This window comes from Hyperolius riggenbachi, chromosome 2, assembly GCF_040937935.1.
Source record: "Hyperolius riggenbachi isolate aHypRig1 chromosome 2, aHypRig1.pri, whole genome shotgun sequence".
Lineage (NCBI taxonomy): Eukaryota > Metazoa > Chordata > Amphibia > Anura > Hyperoliidae > Hyperolius > Hyperolius riggenbachi.
The window spans coordinates 9404216-9425163 of NC_090647.1; the positions used below are offsets into that span (position 1 = coordinate 9404216).

Below are 20948 nucleotides of genomic sequence, written 5' to 3' on the forward strand. Positions count from 1 at the left end.
GATGCAATGTACTGGCCTAGGAACGGTACTTATATACTGATCCGATGTACTGGCCTAGGAACGGTACCAATATACTGATCCGATATACTGGCCTAGGAACGGTACTTATATACTGATCCGATATACTGGCCTAGGAACGGTACCAATATACTGATCCGATATACCGGCCTAGGAACGGTACCAATATACTGATCAAATATACAGGCCTAGGAATGGAACCAATATACTGATCCGATGTACTGGCCTAGGAACGGTACTTATATACTGATCCAATGTACTGGCCTAGGAACCCTACCAATATACTGATCCAATGTACTGGCCTAGGAACTGTACCGATATACTGATCCGATGTACTGGCCTAGGAACGGTACTTATATACTGATCCGATATACTGGCCTAGGAACGGTACCGATATATACTGATCCAATGTACTGGCCTAGGAACGGTACTTATATACTGATCCGATATACTGGCCTAGGAACGGTACTAATATACTGATCCGATATACTGGCCTAGGAACGATACCGATATACTGATCCAATGTAATGGCCTAGGAACGGTACCGATATACTGATCCAATGTACTGGCCTAGGAACGGTACCAATATACTGATCCGATATACTGGCCTAGGAACGGTACTTACATACTGATCCGATATACTGGCTTAGGAACAGTACCGATATACAGATCTGATATACCGGCCCAGGAACGGTACCAATATACTGATCCGATATACTGGCCTAGGAACGGTACTTATATACTGATCCGATATACTGGCCTAGGAACGGTACTTATATACTGATCCGATATACTGGCCTAGGAACGGTACCAATATACTGATCCGATTATACTGGCCTAGGAACTGTACCAATATACTGATCCAATATACTGGCCTAGGAACGGTACCAATATACTGATCCGATATACTGGCCTAGGAACGGTACTTATATACTGATCCGATATACTGGCCTAGGAACGGTACCAATATACTGATCCGATTATACTGGCCTAGGAACTGTACCAATATATTGATCCAATATACTGGCCTAGGAACGGTACCAATATACTGATCCAATATACTGGCCTAGGAACGGTACCAATATACTGATCCAATGTACTGGCCTAGGAACGGTACCGATATACTGATCCAATGTACTGGCCTAGGAACGGTACTTATACACTGATCCGATATACTGGCCTAGGAACGGTACTTATATACTGATCCAATGTACTGGCCTAGGAACGGTACTTATATACTGATCCGATATACTGGCCTAGGAACGGTACCAATATACTGATCCAATGTACTGGCCTAGGAACGGTACTTATATACTGATCCGATGTACTGGCCTAGGAACGGTACCGATATACTGATCCAATGTACTGGCCTAGGAACGGTACTTATATACTGATCCGATATACCGGCCTAGGAACGGTACCGATATACTGATCCAATGTACTGGCCTAGGAACAGTACTTATATACTGATCCAATATACTGGCCTAGGAACGGTACCGATATATACTGATCCAATGTACTGGCCTAGGAACGGTACCGATATACTGATCCGATGTACTGGCCTAGGAACGGTACTTATATACTGATCCGATATACTGGCCTAGGAAAGGTACTTATATACTGATCCAATGTACTGGCCTAGGAACGGTACCAACATACTAATCCGATATACTGGCCTAGGAACGGAACCAATATACTGATCCGATATACTGGCCTAGGAACAGTACCAATATACTGATCCGATGTACTGGCCTAGGAACGGTACCGATATACTGATGCAATGTTCTGGCCTAGGAACGGTACTTATATACTGATCCGATGTACTGGCCTAGGAACGGTACCGATATACTGATCCAATGTACTGGCCTAGGAACGGTACTTATATACTGATCCGATATACTGGCCTAGGAACGGTACCAATATACTGATCCGATATACCGGCCTAGGAACGGTACCAATATACTGATCCGATATACTGGCCTAGGAATGGAACCAATATACTGATCCAATGTACTGGCCTAGGAACGGTACCAATATACTGATCCAATGTACTGGCCTAGGAACGGTACCAATATACTGATCCGATATACTGGCCTAGGAACGATACCGATATACTGATCCAATGTAATGGCCTAGGAACGGTACCGATATACTGATCCAATGTACTGGCCTAGGAACGGTACCAATATACTGATCCGATATACTGGCCTAGGAACGGTACCGATATACTGATCCGATATACTGGCCTGGGAACGGTACCGATATACTGAGTCGATATACCGGCCTAGGAACTGTACCAATATACTGATCCAATATACCGGCCTAGGAACGGTACCGATATACTGATCCAATGTACTGGCCTGGGAACGGTACCGATATACTGATCCGATATACCGGCCTAGGAACTGTACCAATATACTGATCCGATATACCGGCCTAGGAACAGTACTTATATACTGATCCGATGTACTGGCCTAGGAACGGTACCGATATACTGATCCAATGTACTGGCCTAGGAACGGTACCGATATACTGATCCAATGTACTGGCCTAGGAACGGTACTTATATACTGATCCGATATACTGGCCTAGGAACGGTACCAATATACTGATCCAATGTACTGGCCTAGGAACGGTACCGATATACTGATCCGATATACTGGCCTGGGAACGGTACCGATATACTGAGTCGATATACCGGCCTAGGAACTGTACCAATATACTGATCCAATATACCGGCCTAGGAACGGTACCGATATACTGATCCAATGTACTGGCCTGGGAACGGTACCGATATACTGATCCGATATACCGGCCTAGGAACTGTACCAATATACTGATCCGATATACCGGCCTAGGAACGGTACCGATATATACTGATCCAATGTACTGGCCTAGGAACGGTACCGATATACTGATCCGATGTACTGGCCTAGGAACGGTACTTATATACTGATCCGGTATACTGGCCTAGGAACGGTACTTATATACTGATCCAATGTACTGGCCTAGGAACGGTACCAATATGCTAATCCGATGTACTGGCCTAGGAACGGAACCAATATACTGATCCGATATACTGGCCTAGGAACAGTACCGATATACTGATCCGATGTACTGGCCTAGGAACGGTACCGATATACTGATGCAATGTACTGGCCTAGGAAGGAACGGTACTAATATACTGATCCGATGTACTGGCCTAGGAACGGTACCGATATACTGATCCAATGTACTGGCCTAGGAACGGTACTTATATTCTGATCCGATATACTGGCCTAGGAACGGTACCAATATACTGATCCGATATACTGGCCTAGGAACGGTACCAATATACTGATCCGATATACTGGCCTAGGAATGGAACCAATATACTGATCCGATGTACTGGCCTAGGAACGGTACCAATATACTGATCCAATGTACTGGCCTAGGAACGGTACTTATATACTGATCCAATGTACTGGCCTAGGAACGGTACCAATATACTGATCCAATGTACTGGCCTAGTAACTGTACCGATATACTGATCCGATGTACTGGCCTAGGAACGGTACTTATATACTGATCCGATATATTGGCCTAGGAACGGTACTTATATACTGATCCGATATATTGGCCTAGGAACGGTACCAATATACTGATACAATGTACTGGCCTAGGAACGGTACCGATATACTGATCCGATATATTGGCCTAGGAACGGTACCGATATACTGATCCAATGTACTGGCCTAGGATTGGTACCGATATACTGATCCGATATATTGGCCTAGGAACGGTACCAATATACTGATCCGATATATTGGCCTAGGAACGGTACCAATATACTGATCCAATGTACTGGCCTAGGAATGGTACCGATATACTGATCCGATGTACTGGCCTAGGAACGGTACTTATATACTGATCCAATGTACTGGCCTAGGAACGGTACCGATATACTGATACAATGTACTGGCCTAGGAACGGTACCGATATACTGATCCGATATACTGGCCTAGGAACGGTACTTATATACTGATCCAATGTACTGGCCTAGGAACGGTACCGATATACTGATACAATGTACTGGCCTAGGAACGGTACCGATATACTGATCCGATATACTGGCCTAGGAACGGTACAGATATACTGATCCGATATACTGGCCTAGGAACGGTACTTATATACTGATCCGATATACTGGCCTAGGAACGGTACCGATATATACTGATCCAATGTACTGGCCTAGGAACGGTACCAATATACTGATCCGATATACTGGCCTAGGAACGATACCGATATACTAATCCAATGTAATGGCCTAGGAACGGTACCGATATACTGATCCAATGTACTGGCCTAGGAACGGTACCAATATACTGATCCGATATACTGGTCTAGGAACGGTACTTACATACTGATCCGATATACTGGCCTAGGAACGATACCGATATACTGATCCAATGTAATGGCCCAGGAACGGTACCAATATACTGATCCGATATACTGGCCTAGGAACGGTACTTATATACTGATCCGATATACTGGCCTAGGAACGGTACCAATATACTGATCCGATTATACTGGCCTAGGAACTGTACCAATATACTGATCCAATATACTGGCCTAGGAACGGTACCAATATACTGATCCGATTATACTGGCCTAGGAACTGTACCAATATACTGATCCGATTATACTGGCCTAGGAACGGTACTTATATACTGATCCGATATACTGGCCTAGGAACGGTACCAATATACTGATCCGATTATACTGGCCTAGGAACTGTACCAATATACTGATCCAATATACCGGCCTAGGAACGGTACCAATATACTGATCCAATGTACTGGCCCAGGAATGGTACTTATATACTGATCCGATATACTGGCCTAGGAACGGTACCGATATACTGATGCAATGTACTGGCCTAGGAACGGTACTTATATACTGATCCGATATACTGGCCTAGGAACGGTACTTATATACTGATCCGATTATACTGGCCTAGGAACTGTACCAATATACTGGCCTAGGAACGGTACCAATATACTGATCCAATATACTGGCCTAGGAACGGTACCAATATACTGATCCAATGTACTGGCCCAGGAACGGTACTTATATACTGATCCGATATACTGGCCTAGGAACGGTACCGATATACTGATCCGATGTACTGTCCTAGAAACGGTACTTATATACTGATTGGTATGATATGGTTGTGGCAATACGAGAGGGTCGAGGCAGATTGAGCAATAGATCTAGGCAGGACAGTGCAGAAGATAAAGCAATACATATGATCAGTAGATGTGGGAGCGAGTACTGGAGGGGTAATGATATACTGACTGGCTGCAGCGTCAGGACCCTGGATCACATCTCACCCCAGACACACTTCCTCCATGCAATGCTATACTACAACACCCCAAAAACATACAGATAAGTTAACAGGCTCTCCCCCAAATTGGGCTTAGCCTACAGTAGGGACATTAGACTATGACTATGGTAGGATTAGATTGTGAGCTCCTCTGAGGACAGTCAGTGACATGGCTATGTACTCTGTAATGTGCTGCAGGAGATGTCAGTGCTATATAAATACATAATAATAATATGGCAGGACATTAGACTATGACTATGGTAGGATTAGTTTGTGAGCTCCTCTGAGGACAGTCAGTGACATGACTATGTACTCTGTAATGTGCTGCAGGAGATGTCAGCGCTATATAAATACATAATAATATGGTAGAACATTAGACTATGACTATGGTAGGATTAGAGTGTGAGCTCCTCTGAGGACAGTCAGTGACATGACTATGTACTCTGTAATGTGCTGCAGGAGATGTCAGCGCTATATAAATACATAATAATAACAATATGGTAGGACATTAGACTATGGTAGGATTAGAGTGTGAGCTCCTCTGAGGACAGTCAGTGACATGACTATGTACTCTAATGTGCTGCAGAAGATGTCAGTGCTATATAAATACATAATAATAATATGGTAGGACATTAGACTATGACTGTGGTAGGATTAGAATGTGAGCTCCTCTGAGGACAGTCAGTGACATGACTATGTACTCTGTAATGCGCTGCAGAAGATGTCAGTGCTATATAAATACATAATAATAATATGGTAGGACATTAGGCTATGACTATGGTAGGATTAGAGTGTGAGCTCCTCTGAGGACAGTCAGTGACATGACTATGTACTCTGTAATGTGCTGCAGGAGATGTCAGTGCTATATAAATACATAATAATAATATGGTAAGACATTACACTATGACTATGGTAGGATTAGAGTGTGAGCTCCTCTGAGGACAGTCAGTGACATGACTATGTACTCTGTAATGTGCTGCAGGAGATGTCAGTGCTATATAAATACATAATAATAATATGGTAGGACATTAGGCTATGACTATGGTAGGATTAGAGTGTGAGCTCCTCTGAGGACAGTCAGTGACATGACTATGTACTCTGTAATGTGCTGCAGGAGATGTCAGTGCTATATAAATACATAATAATAATATGGTAGGACATTAGACTATGACTATGGTAGGATTAGATTGTGAGCTGTTCTGAGGACAGTCAGTGACATGACTATGTACTCTGTAATGTGCTGCAGGAGATGTCAGTGCTATATAAATACATAATAATAATATGGTAGGACATTATACTATGCCTATGGTAGGATTAGAGTGTGAGCTCCTCTGAGGACAGTCAGTGACATGATTATGTACTCTGTAATGTGCTGCAGAAGATGTCAGTGCTATATAAATACATAATAATAATATGGTAAGACATTACACTATGACTATGGTAGGATTAGAGTGTGAGCTCCTCTGAGCACAGTCAGTGACATGACTATGTACTCTGTAATGTGCTGCAGGAGATGTCAGTGCTATATAAATACATAATAATAATATGGTAGGACATTAGTCTATGACTGTGGTAGGATTAGATTGTGAGCTCCTCTGAGGACAGTCAGTGACATGACTATGTACTCTGTAATGTGCTGCAGGAGATGTCAGTGCTATATAAATACATAATAATAATATGGTAGGACATTAGACTATGACTATGGTAGGATTAGAGTGTGAGCTCCTCTGAGGCCAGTCAGTGACATGACTATATATTCTGTAATGTGCTGCAGAAGATGTCTGTGCTATATAAATACATAATAATAATATGGTAGGACATTAGACTATGGCTATGGTAGGATTAGAGTGTGACCTCCTCTGAGGACAGTCAGTGACATGACTATGTACTCTGTAATGTGCTGCAGGAGATGTCAGTGCTATATAAATATATAATAATAATACTATGGCAGGACATTAGGCTATGACTGTGGTAGGATTAGATTGTGAGCTCATCTGAGGACAGTCAGTGACATAACTATATACTCTGTATACTGCTGCAGAAGGTGTCAGTGCTATATAAATACATAATAATAATATGGTAGGACATTAGACTATGGCTATGGTAGGATTAGAGTGTGAGCTCCTCTGAGGACAGTCAGTGACATGACTATGTACTCTGTAATGTGCTGCAGAAGTTGTCAGTGCTATATAAATACATAATAATAATATGGTAGGACATCCGACTATGACTATGGTAGGATTAGATTGTGAGCTCCTCTGAGGACAGTCAGTGACATGACTATGTACTCTGTAATGAGCTGCAGAAGATGTCAGTGCTATATAAATACATAATAATAATAATAATAATAATAATAATATGGTAGGACATTAGACTATGACTATGGTAGGATTCCATTGTGAGCTCCTCTGAGGGCAGTCAGTGACATGACTATGTACTCTAATGTGCTGCAGGAGATGTCAGTGCTATATAAATACATAATAATAATATGGGAGGACATTATACTATGACTATGGTAGGATTAGAGTGTGAGCTCCCCTGAGGACAGTCAGTGACATGACTATGTACTCTGTACAGTGCTGCAGAAGATGTCAGTGTTATATAAATACATAATAATAATATGGTAGGACATTAGACTATGACTTTGGTAGGATTAGATTCTGAGCCCCTCTGAGGACAGTCAGTGACATGACTATGTACACTGTAATGTGCTGCTGAAGATGTCAGTGCTATATAAATACATAATAATAATATGGTAGGACATTAGACTATGACTATGGTAGGATTAGATTGTGCGTTCCTCTGAGGACAGTTAGTGACATGACTATGTACTCTGTAATGTGCTGCAGAAGATGTCAGTGCTATATAAATACATAATAATAATAATAATAATAATAATAATAATAATAATATGATAGGGCATTAGACTATGACTATGGCAGGATTAGATTGTGAGATCCTCTGAGGACAGTCAGTGACATGACTATGTACTCTGTAAAGTGCTGCAGAAGATGTCAGTGCTATATAAATACATAATAATAATATGGTAGGACATTAGACTATGACTATGGTAGGATTAGATTGTGAGCTCCTCTGAGGACAGTCAGTGACATGACCATGTACTCTGTAAAGTGCTGCAGAAGATGTCAGTGCTATATAAATACATAATAATAATAATATGGTACGCCATTAGACCATGACTATGGTAGCAATAGTTTGTGAGCTCCTCTGATGACAGTCAGTGACATGATATGTACTCTGTAAAGTGCTGCAGAAGATGTCAGTGTTATATAAATACATAATAATATGGCAGAACATTTGACTAGGACTATGGTAGGATTAGATTGTGAGCTCCTCTGTGGACAGTCAGTGACATGACTATGTACACTGTAATGTGCTGCTGAAGATGTCAGTGCTATATAAATACATAATAATAATATGGTAGGACATTAGACTATGACTATGGTAGGATTAGATTGTGCGTTCCTCTGAGGACAGTTAGTGACATGACTATGTACTCTGTAATGTGCTCCAGAAGATGTCAGTGCTATATAAATACTTAATAATAATATGGTAGGACATTAGACCATGACTGTGGTAGGATTAGAGTGTGAGCTCCTCTGAGGATAGTCAGTGACATGACTATGTACTCTGTAATGTGCTGCAGAAGATGTCAGTGCTATATAAATACTTAATAATAATATGGTAGGACATTAGACCATGACTGTGGTAGGATTAGAGTGTGAGCTCCTCTGAGGATAGTCAGTGACATGACTATGTACTCTGTAATGTGCTGCAGAAGATGTCAGTGCTATATAAATACTTAATAATAATATGGTAGGACATTAGAGGATGACTATGGTAGGATTAGATTGTGAGCTGCTCTGAGGACAGTCAGTGACATGACTATGTACTCTGTAAAGTACTGCAGAAGATGTCAGTGTTATATAAATACATAATAATAATATGGTAGGACATTAGACGATGACTGTGGTAGGATTAGATTGTGAGCTGCTCTGAGGACAGTCAGTGACATGACTATGTACTCTGTAATGTGCTGCAGAAGATGTCAGTGCTATATAAATACATAATAATAATATGGTAGGACATTAGACTATGACTATGGTAGGATTAGAGTGTGAGCTCCTCTGAGGACAGTCAGTGACATGACTATGTACTCTGTACAGTGCAGCAGAGGATGTCAGTGCTATATAAATACATAATAATAATAATAATATGGTAGGACATTAGACTATGACTATGGTAGGATTAGAGTGTGAGCTCCTCTGAGGACAGTCAGTGACATGACTATGTACTCTGTGCAGTGCTGCAGAGGATGTCAGTGGTATATGAATACATAATAATAATATGGTAGGACATTACACTATGACTATGGTAGGATTAGATTGTGAGCTCCTCTGAGGACAGTCGGTGACATGGCTATGTACTCTGTAAAGTGCTGCAGAAGATGTCAGTGCTATATACAGTAAATACACAACAATGATAATACTACAGAAGAGGCATTGCTACATGTATTGGTAGTATAGGACATGGCGTAGCAGGGTATATGGTATATACTGATCACTAGGTATGCGTAGGCGAGGCCTATGCAGAGGGTACAGAGTCGGGGGTCTGGGTGGGCTGCAGTCAGTCGCTGTGGCGCCAGCATTTTGCTGTAATATATGATTTTATAGTCTCGGCAGATGTTTTTGGTCACCTTTGGGGTCATAAATGGCAGGGAAGGCAGCAGGGTGAGAGCAGGAAGCTGGAGGCAGACATGACCAGACCCGTCCTGCACACACATGTCAGGGCCAGAGGGTGAGGGGGCGAGCAGGATGTGTAAGGCTGGGTGACACGCATGTCACCCAGAAATCTATACCTGCAGGTATGGGGATGTGGTGATAGCATGGAGGAGACCCCAGAAGGAAGGGGGGCTGCCAGGTGTCACCCAGAAATCTATACCTGCAGGTATGGGGATGTGGTGATAGCATGGAGGAGACCCCAGGGGAGAAGGAAGGGGGGCTGCCAGGTGTGACCACCGCTCAGAGCTGTCACCTGAATGCCACCAATCTCTAACTCTCCGCCAGAACAGCTGCCCACTGACTGGCTGACGGGACAAGAGGACGGGGGGGGGGGGGGGGAGTGGGTGGCATTCATGGGGGCACTGTGTCACAAGGGGGGGGGGGGGGGGTGACAGATCACACATGGGCGATGAAACATGAGGGGGCACTATGACACACACAGGAGGGACACATGGGTGGTGATGCACAATGGGGGAAGGGGGGGCACTGTGACAAATGGGGGGTTATTGGGGGAGTGTCAGGGATAAGGGTACAGGGGGCAGGGAAGGGGGTAATACTGGGGGAGGGGTGGTTACAGTGGTTGTGGGGCAACAACAGCAGGATAACCGAGTGGGGTAAATATTTGTGGAGGGGCAAGAGGGGGGACTCACCTGTGTGCTGGGGGTCTCTCCTCTGTCACTCCTCTCCTGATATCCACATCTTCTGTGTCCCCATGGCTGTCTCTCCTGCCCCCAGCTGTGTCTCTCCTGCCCTGCCTCTACCCCCAGCTGTCTCTGCTGCCCTCCCTCTGCCCACAGCTGTCTCTCCTGCACTCTGTGTGTCTCTCCTGCCCTCTCCCTGCCCCCAGGTGTCTCTCCTGCCCACAGCTGTCTCTCCTGCACTCTGTGTGTCTCTCCTGCCCTCTCCCTGCCCCCAGGTGTCTCTCCTGCCCTCTCCCTGCCCCCAGCTGTCTCTCCTGCACTCTGTGTGTCTCTCCTGCCCTCTCTCTGCCCGCAGCTGTCTCTCCAGCACTCTGTACCTCTCTCCTGCCCTCCCTCTGCCCACAGCTGTCTCTCCTGCACTCTGTGTCTCTCCTGCCCTCTCCCTGCCCCCAGGTGTCTCTCCTGCACTCTCCCTGGCCCTAGCAGTCACTTTTCCTGTACTCTCTCTCTCTCTCTGTGTGTCTCTCTGCCCCAGCTGTCTCTCCAGCACTCTGTGCCTCTCTCCTGCCCTCCCTCTGCCCCCAGCTGCCTCTCTCTGTGTGTCTCTGGGTCAGCCACTGGGAGGGTCCGGCCGGCCTCTCTCTCATTCCTGTACAACCAGCTCTGACTCAGCGCCCGGGGGCCCCTCACCCTGCACCGCCCATTCCCTCCGCCAGAGGGCGCCCGGCCGCCTCCAGCGCTGGTCTCAGCCTGTATGATACAAAGTATCAGCTGCACGTCCATTCCCGCCAGCAGAGGGCGCCCACCCGCCAAGAATGACACCCTGTAACATAACATACAAGAGATATTATAATAATAATAATAATAATAATAATAATAATAATAATAATAATAATAATAATAATAAGTGGTGAGGAATGACATGCTAACAGTTCTGGCTTGCATGAAAAGTTCATGCAAATTATATGCAGCTCAGCACTGAGCCAATCAAATGCATTTCCTGACATGTGTGAGTGGCCTGAGCTGCATACACTTCCCATGTAAGCCTTACCAGCATCTGGTTTAGTGTCTTTCACCGAAGCTCGCTACACACATCCAATTTTGATTGGCCAATCACAAAAAAGCACTGACCCACTTTACCCCATCCATGTAGTACAAGGCCATCAGATGAATATTATGAGCAGATCTTATACTACACAGAGGTGGTAACATTGGTCAGTGATTGGCCAATCATAATTGAGCATGTGTGCCATTACTATCAGTTCACATACAACCGATGTTAAGCTTACACATCTGCAGCTTTCTGGCTCTGATTTCTTTCATTCCTTAAAGGAGAACTGTAGTGAGAGGTATATGGAGGCTGCCATATTTATTTCCTTTTAAGCAATACCAGTTACCTGGCTATCCTGCTGATCCTCTGCCTCTAATACTTTCAGCCATAGCCCCGGAACAAGCATGCAGCAGATCAGGCGTTTCTGACATTATTGTCAGATCTGATAAGACATTGCTTGTTTCTGATGTAATTCAGACACTACTGCAACCGAATAGACCAGCAGGGCTACCAGGCAACTGGTATTGTTTAAAATGATATAAATATGGCCTCCACATACCTATCACTACAGTCATCCTTAAAATAAAGGAAACATTAGCTTTACGCTAGTCATAGGGAACTGAACATTCTGCAAATAGGAATAGAAGTATTTCCACATGAATATACTGCAGAGTGCTCCGCTCCTACTATTACTATATTATTACTATTACTATTATTAGCTTCCTCATTATTATAATTATTACTATGCATTCATGTGGCACACAGACTATTTGTGCTGCACTGTACAGAACTCCGCATGTCACTGCTCCTACTGATTAATATGAGATAATATGTATGATTCAATGCAAGGGATACCTGAAGGATTTTGTTATAACTGCCTCACCCCTCCCACAACCTCACATCAACAGGCTCTAACAACATGACCACTCCCAGAGTCCCAACTAAAAACCTATGCAGCCAGATCCTTCTGTCATGCCGCCCCTACCCTTTGGAACGCCTTGCCACTCCCAATCAAGACAGCTCCAACCCTGGAGGCGTTCACGTCAAAAATGAAAAAGCCACCTATATAGTCTGGCATTTCTGATCACATAACTTTCCCCTGTACACATCACTATGTACTGATCTGAGACACGCTTATGCGCTTTGGGTCCTTCGGGAGAGAAGCGCTTTACAAATGTCCCGTCGTTGTCTTCCCCTCCCCCACAAGCTAATGCTATGCGGTAAGATACAGTGGCAGCATGTGTAAAGTGTAAAGGTCCATACACACGCCGGACTGCTGGCAACGACGGGTCTGTCGTCACCTCACGCTGGGTGGGCGTTCCAGCGACAGTCCGGCGTGTGTACAGTCTGTCTGCAGACTGATACAGCTGGTCTGTCGTCACCTCCCGCTGGGTGGGCGTTCCAGCGACAGTCCGGCGTGTGTACAGTCTGTCTGCAGACTGATACGGCTGTTTCTGAGTGATGCGCCTGGCGGATCACTCAGAAACAGCCGTATCAGTCCGCCGACAGACTGTACACACGCCGGACTCTCTGCTGAAACCCCGCCCAGCGGGAGGTGACGACAGACCCGTCGTTGCCAGCAGTCCGGCGTGTGTACAGTCTGTCTGCAGACTGATACGGCTGTTCCGCCCGGCGGATCACTCAGAAACAGCCGTATCAGTCCGCAGACAGACTGTACACACGCCGGCAGGCCCGGATTTCTGCAAAGGCCACAGAGGCCACGGCCTAGGGCGATAAAATCAGATAAGATCAGAAGGGCGGCATGACTTGGAGAGAGAAGAGGTCATATGTCAAAGTAAATCATCTCCTCTGTTCCCACAGCGCAGCCAGCCAGCGCCCTGCTCTGCACTAATAGAGGAATTCCAGAGTTCCCCAATCCCTGCACCTCTCACTTCTTAATGTGTTATAACAATCAGGATCAATCATAACTGTCACCTGATGATCCAATTATTTATATGGATCAACATACAGTACAAGTGGATGTGAGAAATACCAGGGATTTACATTACAAAGCAGATAAAACTAAGTTCCGCTGAGTTCTAATGCAGGCATTCACAAACATTTCTGCTAGTTTCTTCGCCTTCTCTTTTAGAGCTGTGACACTGTCTGACCCCGGCAGTTGTAAATTACACTTTCTTATCTAGCCGTAATTTATTGCTTTTTTTTCTTCCTAGCCAGTGATCGCCTCTCTGCTTAAGTTAACTCTTTCCTGACTCATTTTCTGTCCTTCATCTCCGACCATCTATGAGAACTGCTGCAGCCTGGAATAAAAATGCTGTATGCTTCCCTTTCATTGCTAAACTGTCACTGTCACCTGAGATGTTACTACCTCAATGCTAGTGTGTATGAATTGGCATCCTTCTGCTTTCCTGTAGCATTAGAGCATTGTACCATCTTAGCCATCAGCAAAAGCAGAGAGTTTTGAATCAGGGTGATACCATTTATTGACTTAAAAGAAAAAGAGTAATCTTTCTGCTAATAAGCCTTCTTCAGACTTTGTTCCTGTATACTGCCTATATGTGAGGGCTGGAACCCACAAGAGCGTTTTTTTGAGCATTTTGGCAGCGCTGCGATACGCTAGCGTTTTGCCAAAACGCTCAGCTGATGTTAATGGATGGGGCAACTTCCACAGGAGCGTTTGCGTTTCCCAGAAACGCAAACGCAGGACATGCAGCATTTTGGGAGCGTTAGCGCTTCAATGTAAAGTATTGAAACGCTAGCAGAAACGCTCAGCAAAACCTAAACTGAGCGGTTTTGCTAGCGTTTTGCGGTTCAGCACACTGTAACAAAATTAAAAATAATTCACAGGACCAATCAGGATAAAAACGCAAAACGCAAAACGCTACACAACCGCTGAGCAAAAAAATACAATGTTGCAAAACGCGACCGCAAACGCGCATGAATCCGCTTGCAAACCGCTCAGACAAAACTCTAGCGGTAGCGTTTTGCGTTTGCTGTTTTCAGTGGGTTCCAGGCCTTAGAGCACACCACCATATGTACATTCAGCATTCAAAAGAGATACGTAGATTTTTCAGCAAATATAAATAAATGTCATTCAGATGCTTTAAAGTGGAGCTGAACTCTTGCACAGGACAGAAGGAAACCATGCAGAGACATGCACCATGTATGTATTTAGAGAGCCTTTCGAATTCTTCCACATCTGTGTCTAATCACAAATTTGATATCTTCCCTGTGTCACCTGACTGCCACAGCATATAAGCTTATTTTAAAGCACAATATGTTAATATATTTGCTTCCATGAAAGTAGGAATTAGAAACACTGTCTATTTATTGCAGGTTTTGTATCAGCTGTAACTAAGAAATGTTTTTTCTTTAAAGGTTATGTTGTTGAGTATCTTTTAGAGCAGAGAGGAAGTTCTGAGTTCAGGTCCACACTAATTACAACCAAACATCCAAAGTGGGTCTTGACAGGATGTTTGCTACTTACCTGTTCTCTGTTTTGTTTGGGCTTTTCTCCATTGCACTGCCCTGCCACCTGTCTGTGGCTGTGACTGCAGCCAGTCGCACAGAGGACAAAGAAGCAGCGCATGCTCTGGCCACTCGCGCTCCCTGTCACCTGTCTGTGACTGCAGCCAGTCGCACAGAGGACAAAGAAGCAGCGCATGCTCTGGCCACTCACGCTCCCTGTCACCTGTCTGTGGCTGTGACTGCAGCCAGTCTCACAGAGGACAAAGAAGCAGCGCATGCTCTGGCCACTCACGCTCCCTGTCACCTGTATGTGGCTCTGACTGCAGCCAGTCGCACAGAGGACAAAGAAGCAGCGCATGCTTTGGCCACTTGCGCTCACTGTAATTTCTCGCTCCTGCCCAGATGTGCACAGCAACCGAGGCTGGTACAGTGTTATGCATTCTTGACGAGTACCAATCATACATCAGCGTAATTTCTCAAGTATGCATTCCCAGAACACTATCGGCTGCTGTGCACATTCGGGCAGGAGCGCAAATTTCCATCGTGAGAGGACAGAGCATCCACTGATTCTTTGTTCAATGAGGGGCACAGCAGCACAACTGAAATGAGCCCATTTCAGTTGTGATCGCTACTTTCAGTTGTGATCAGTGATCGCTAGTCAGATAGTTGGACAGAATGTTTTTTGGTGGTGGTGGCGGGGGGGGGGGGGGGGGCGCTTGGTGACAGCAGGCCTAGGGCACTGGTAAGTACAAATCCGGCCCTGCACGCCGGACTGTCTGCTGAAACCCCGCCCAGCGGGAGGTGACGACAGACCCGTCGTTGCCTCCAGTCCAGCGTGTGTACAGTCTGTCTGCAGACTGATACGGCTGTTCCGCCCGGCGGATCACTCAGAAACAGCCGTATCAGTCTGCAGACAGACTGTACACACGCCGGACTGTCTGCTGAAAACCCGCCCAGCGGGAGGTGACGACAGACCCGTCGTTGCCTCCAGTCCAGCGTGTGTACAGTCTGTCTGCAGACTGATACGGCTGTTCCGCCCGGCGGATCACTCAGAAACAGCCGTATCAGTCTGCAGACAGACTGTACACACGCCGGACTCTCTGCTGAAAACCCGCCCAGCAGGAGGTGACGACAGACCCGTCGTTGCCTCCAGTCCGGCGTGTGTACAGTCTGTCTGCAGACTGATACGGCTGTTCCGCCCGGCAGATCGCTCAGAAACAGCCGTATCAGTCTGCAGACAGACTGTACACACGCCGAACTCTCTGCTGAAAACCCGCCCAGCGGGAGGTGACGACAGACCCGTCGTTGCCAGCAGTCCGGCATGTGTACGGACCTTTATGGTGAGCGAGGCGTTTCTTCTTATTTTTTCTATTTAGGTAAAGGATTACATTTAGTAGACTAGGGCAGAATGTTTTGCTTTGTAGAATACTGGGTTTGTCTGATAATGGAGTAAAAGTAATGCTAGTTACACTCCATACAATTTTGTGTTAGATGGTCCGATAGATCATTTCCGACATGTCCAAACTTATTTTTGATTGTTCTTCTGATCTATTTCTCATAGAAGTGAATAGACTGTTAGCTCGCAAGGGCAGGACTCTCACCAGTGGCGTAGCTAAGGAGCTGTGGGCCCCGATGCAAGTTTTACATTGGGGCCCCCCAAGCACTCTATACATAACAATTTATACGGTGCACCAAAACCATACAAGAAGGTACAAGGTGCAAGAAGGGGATGGGGAACAGCTTGTTAATGATTTTCACTATTCAAAGCATCTATAGAGGTGATTATTATCAGCACAGGACCAATAGAGAGATAATACTGCAGTTGAGGGAGGGCCCTTCAGGGCCCCTCTGGCCCAAGGGCCCCAATGCGGTCACAACCTCTGCAACCCCTATTGCTACGCCCCTGCCTCTCACCCCTTTTGTGTCATGGAATGTTATTCATGTAATTGCTTGCACTCTGTTAGACATTTATACATTTTAGTCATCATGTTAAGTTTGCAATTGTAATCAACAGTGCTGTATCTTGTATCAGTGTTCATATTTGATGTATATCATTGTCTGTATCATTATGTATCCCTTGTTTGTTTTCTTACATTGTACAGCGCCACGGAATATGTTGCCGCTTTATAAATAAATAATAATAAATAGATAAGAAAAGATAACTGAATTGAATCGGAAATTAATCGGAAAATCAAATTGGAAATAAATCGGATAGAAAAATCGACCGAAAAAACGCATTGTGTGTACCCAGTATAACACAGACATATTTTATCCAGGGGAACAAGATACAGTTATGGTACCCATACATCTATCGATTTGGTGAGGAACGACCAGCCAATTCGATTGGACATGCTGCAAGATGTCGGGCCGTTGTGGTCGATCGGGTGTGCGGCAGTAATGGCGAGTGATATTGGGACGAGCAATGAACACGACAAAACCCCCGACGCTGCCCCCCCCTAATGTGTACGGTCCCCCCCGGTGCTCAGTGCAGTATACATTACCTGTCCGTGGCCACCGCTGGCTCCACCCTCCATCCATACACACGCCCCATACGTGGTTGCCAGCGTACACGTGGGCATAAGTGTGACATCACTCGTGTGCCCTTGTTACTCCGGCAACCACGTGGGGTGCGTGTATGGACGAAGGGTGGAGCCTGGAGCCAGCGGTGCCCACGGACAGGTAATGTATACTGTGCTGAGCACCGCGGGGGACCGTCGGGGCAGCGAGGCAGCAGATGTGGTGTCACAAGGCCGATTCTGGATCGATTTCAGCATGAAGTTGATTGGGAATCATCCTGCGGTGTATGGTCAGCCGGCAGATCTCTCTCACATCGGATTAGAGATTTGTCTCTTGGAATCTGCCCATCAGATGTATGGCTGCCTCTGGTTATGTGAGTTCCACTGTGTTAGGCAACTGAGAGGGACTTTACTTCAAAGATAGTCAGAAGCAGCTGCTCATGTAAGCAGATCGCTCTTGATTGATTAATTGATTTGTGTCTGGACTACCTGAATGTTCTACATGAGACCAGATCACTACTGCACAGCTCCCAACTGTCCCTCTTTAGGAGCTCTGTCCCTCTTTCCTCCTCATTTGTCCCTCTTTCAGGACTGTCTCTTTTTCTATGTAAATATATATATATATAGGTCTCTACTAAAAATATGTATTGGACTTTATTCCCATCCTTTACATTGATATTTTACTCATTTTAAAATGTTACTAAGAAGGAACATTAACCAGGATCGAAAGGACCAGTGTGGTTTGAGTTATAAAACAACATATTTTTCTTATGAAATCTTTATGGTATGCGTGCCTAGGGGTGTGACGGGCGTGATCAGGGGTGTGGCTTAAGTGTCCCTCTTATCTCAAAAAGTTGGGAGTTATGCTACTACTACCAATCTGAACATCACACGTCTGAGCAGACTGGCACCCTGCTGAGAGCAACCTCTGGGACTCCAGTGCTGCAAGACAAGTCTGGTGACCAGAGAAAGCAGCACATCACACCGCACAGCCCATAATTCACAGCGAATACGCACAACACAGATGTCTCCCGGGCGACTGCAGGAACCGCACATAGACCACGCTGGATGTAAATGGGGACACAAGCCCCCGCTCCTGCATTGTTCATATCCTGTCCTATGGCGGGGGAGGGGGGTGATATCTATACAATAAGACAATGATGTGAGGATATCATCGTCCCGGCGGGATAGACCCGACCATTCCCAGATACAGAACAATGCGGGCCCTGGAGGTTCCGGATCATTCCAGGAGATGGGGGGGGGGGGGGGGGGAGGAAGTGTCTTCACCGACAAACTATTCCTCGTCTATTGTCCGCCGCGAGCGTTTAACTCTTTACTATTCCTGGGATGACATGCGAGGATGTTTACCCCCCTCGCCCCGTAACATGCAACGGAAACATGCATTTAACAATTCACAAGTCTTACATTTAATTAGACCTCAAACCACAAAAACGTATTATGTATTTATATAGCACTGACATCTTCTGCAGCACATTACAGAGTACATAGTCATGTCACTGACTGTCCTCAGAGGAGCTCACAATCTAATCCTGCCATAGTCATAGTCTAATGTCCTACCAAATTATTATTATTATGTATTTATATAGCACTGACATCTTCTGCAGCACATTACAGAGTACATAGTCATGTCACTGACTGTCCTCAGAGGAGCTCACAATCTAATCCTACCATAGTCATAGTCTAATGTCCTACCATATTATTATTATGTGTTTATAAAGCACTGACATCTTCTGCAGCACATTACAGAGTACATAGTCATGTCACTGACTGTCCTCAGAGGAGCTCACACTCTAATCCTACCATAGTCATAGCCTAATGTCCTACCATATTATTATTATTATGTATTTATATAGCACTGACATCTTCTGCAGCACATTACAGAGTACATAGTCATGTCACTGACTGTCCTCAGAGGAGCTCACAATCTAATCCTACCATAGTCATAGTCTAATGTCCTACCATATTATTATTATGTATTTATATAGCACTGACATCTTCTGCAGCACATTACAGAGTACATAGTCATGTCGCTGACTGTCCTCAGAGGAGCTCACACTCTAATCCTACCATAGTCATAGTCTAATGTCCTACCATATTATTATTATGTATTTATATAGCACTGACATCTTCTGCAGCACTTTACAGAGTACATAGTCATGTCACTGACTGTCCTCAGAGGAGCTCACACTCTAATCCTACCATAGTCATAGTGTAATGTCCTACCATATTATTATTATGTATTTATATAGCAGTGACATCTTCTGTAGCACATTACAGAGTACATAGTCATGTCACTGACTGTCCTCAGAGGAGCTCACACTCTAATCCTACCATAGCCATAGTCTAATGTCCTACCATATTATTATTATGTATTTATATAGCAGTGACATCTTCTGCAGCACATTACAGAGTACATAGTCATGGCACTGACTGGCTTCAGAGGAGCTCACACTCTAATCCTACCATAGTCATAGTCTAATGTCCTACCATATGATTATGTATTTATATAGCACTGACATCTTCTGCAGCACATTACAGAGTACATAGTCATGTCACTGACTGTCCTCAGAGGGGCTCACACTCTAATCCTACCATAGTCATAGTCTAATGTCCTACCATATTATTATTATTATTATGTATTTACACTGACATCTTCTGCAGCACATTACAGAGTACATAGTCATGTCACTGACTGTCCCCAGAGGAGCTCACACTCTAATCCTACCATAGTCATAGTGTAATGTCCTACCATATTGTTATTATGTATTTATATAGCACTGACATCTTCTGCAGCACATTACAGAGTACATAGTCATGTCGCTGACTGTCCTCAGAGGAGCTCACACTCTAATCCTACCATAGTCATAGTCTAATGTCCTACCATATTATTATTATGTATTTATATAGCACTGACATCTTCTGCAGCACTTTACAGAGTACATAGTCATGTCACTGACTGTCCTCAGAGGAGCTCACACTCTAATCCTACCATAGTCATAGTGTAATGTCCTACCATATTATTATTATGTATTTATATAGCAGTGACATCTTCTGTAGCACATTACAGAGTACATAGTCATGTCACTGACTGTCCTCAGAGGAGCT

The 20948-nt window shown here is 44.8% G+C and overlaps 1 protein-coding gene across 1 annotated transcript in view; it reads right to left on the reverse strand.

Moving 5' to 3' along the window:
- Positions 1-11514, reverse strand: part of LOC137545347 (ankyrin repeat domain-containing protein 50-like) — a 40552-nt gene extending 29038 nt beyond the window's left edge. The window contains exon 1 of the mRNA XM_068266474.1: positions 10836-11514. The gene's annotated coding sequence lies outside the window, so the exon portion shown is untranslated. The remainder of the gene's footprint in view (positions 1-10835) is intronic.
- Between the last annotated feature and the right edge of the window lie 9434 nt (positions 11515-20948).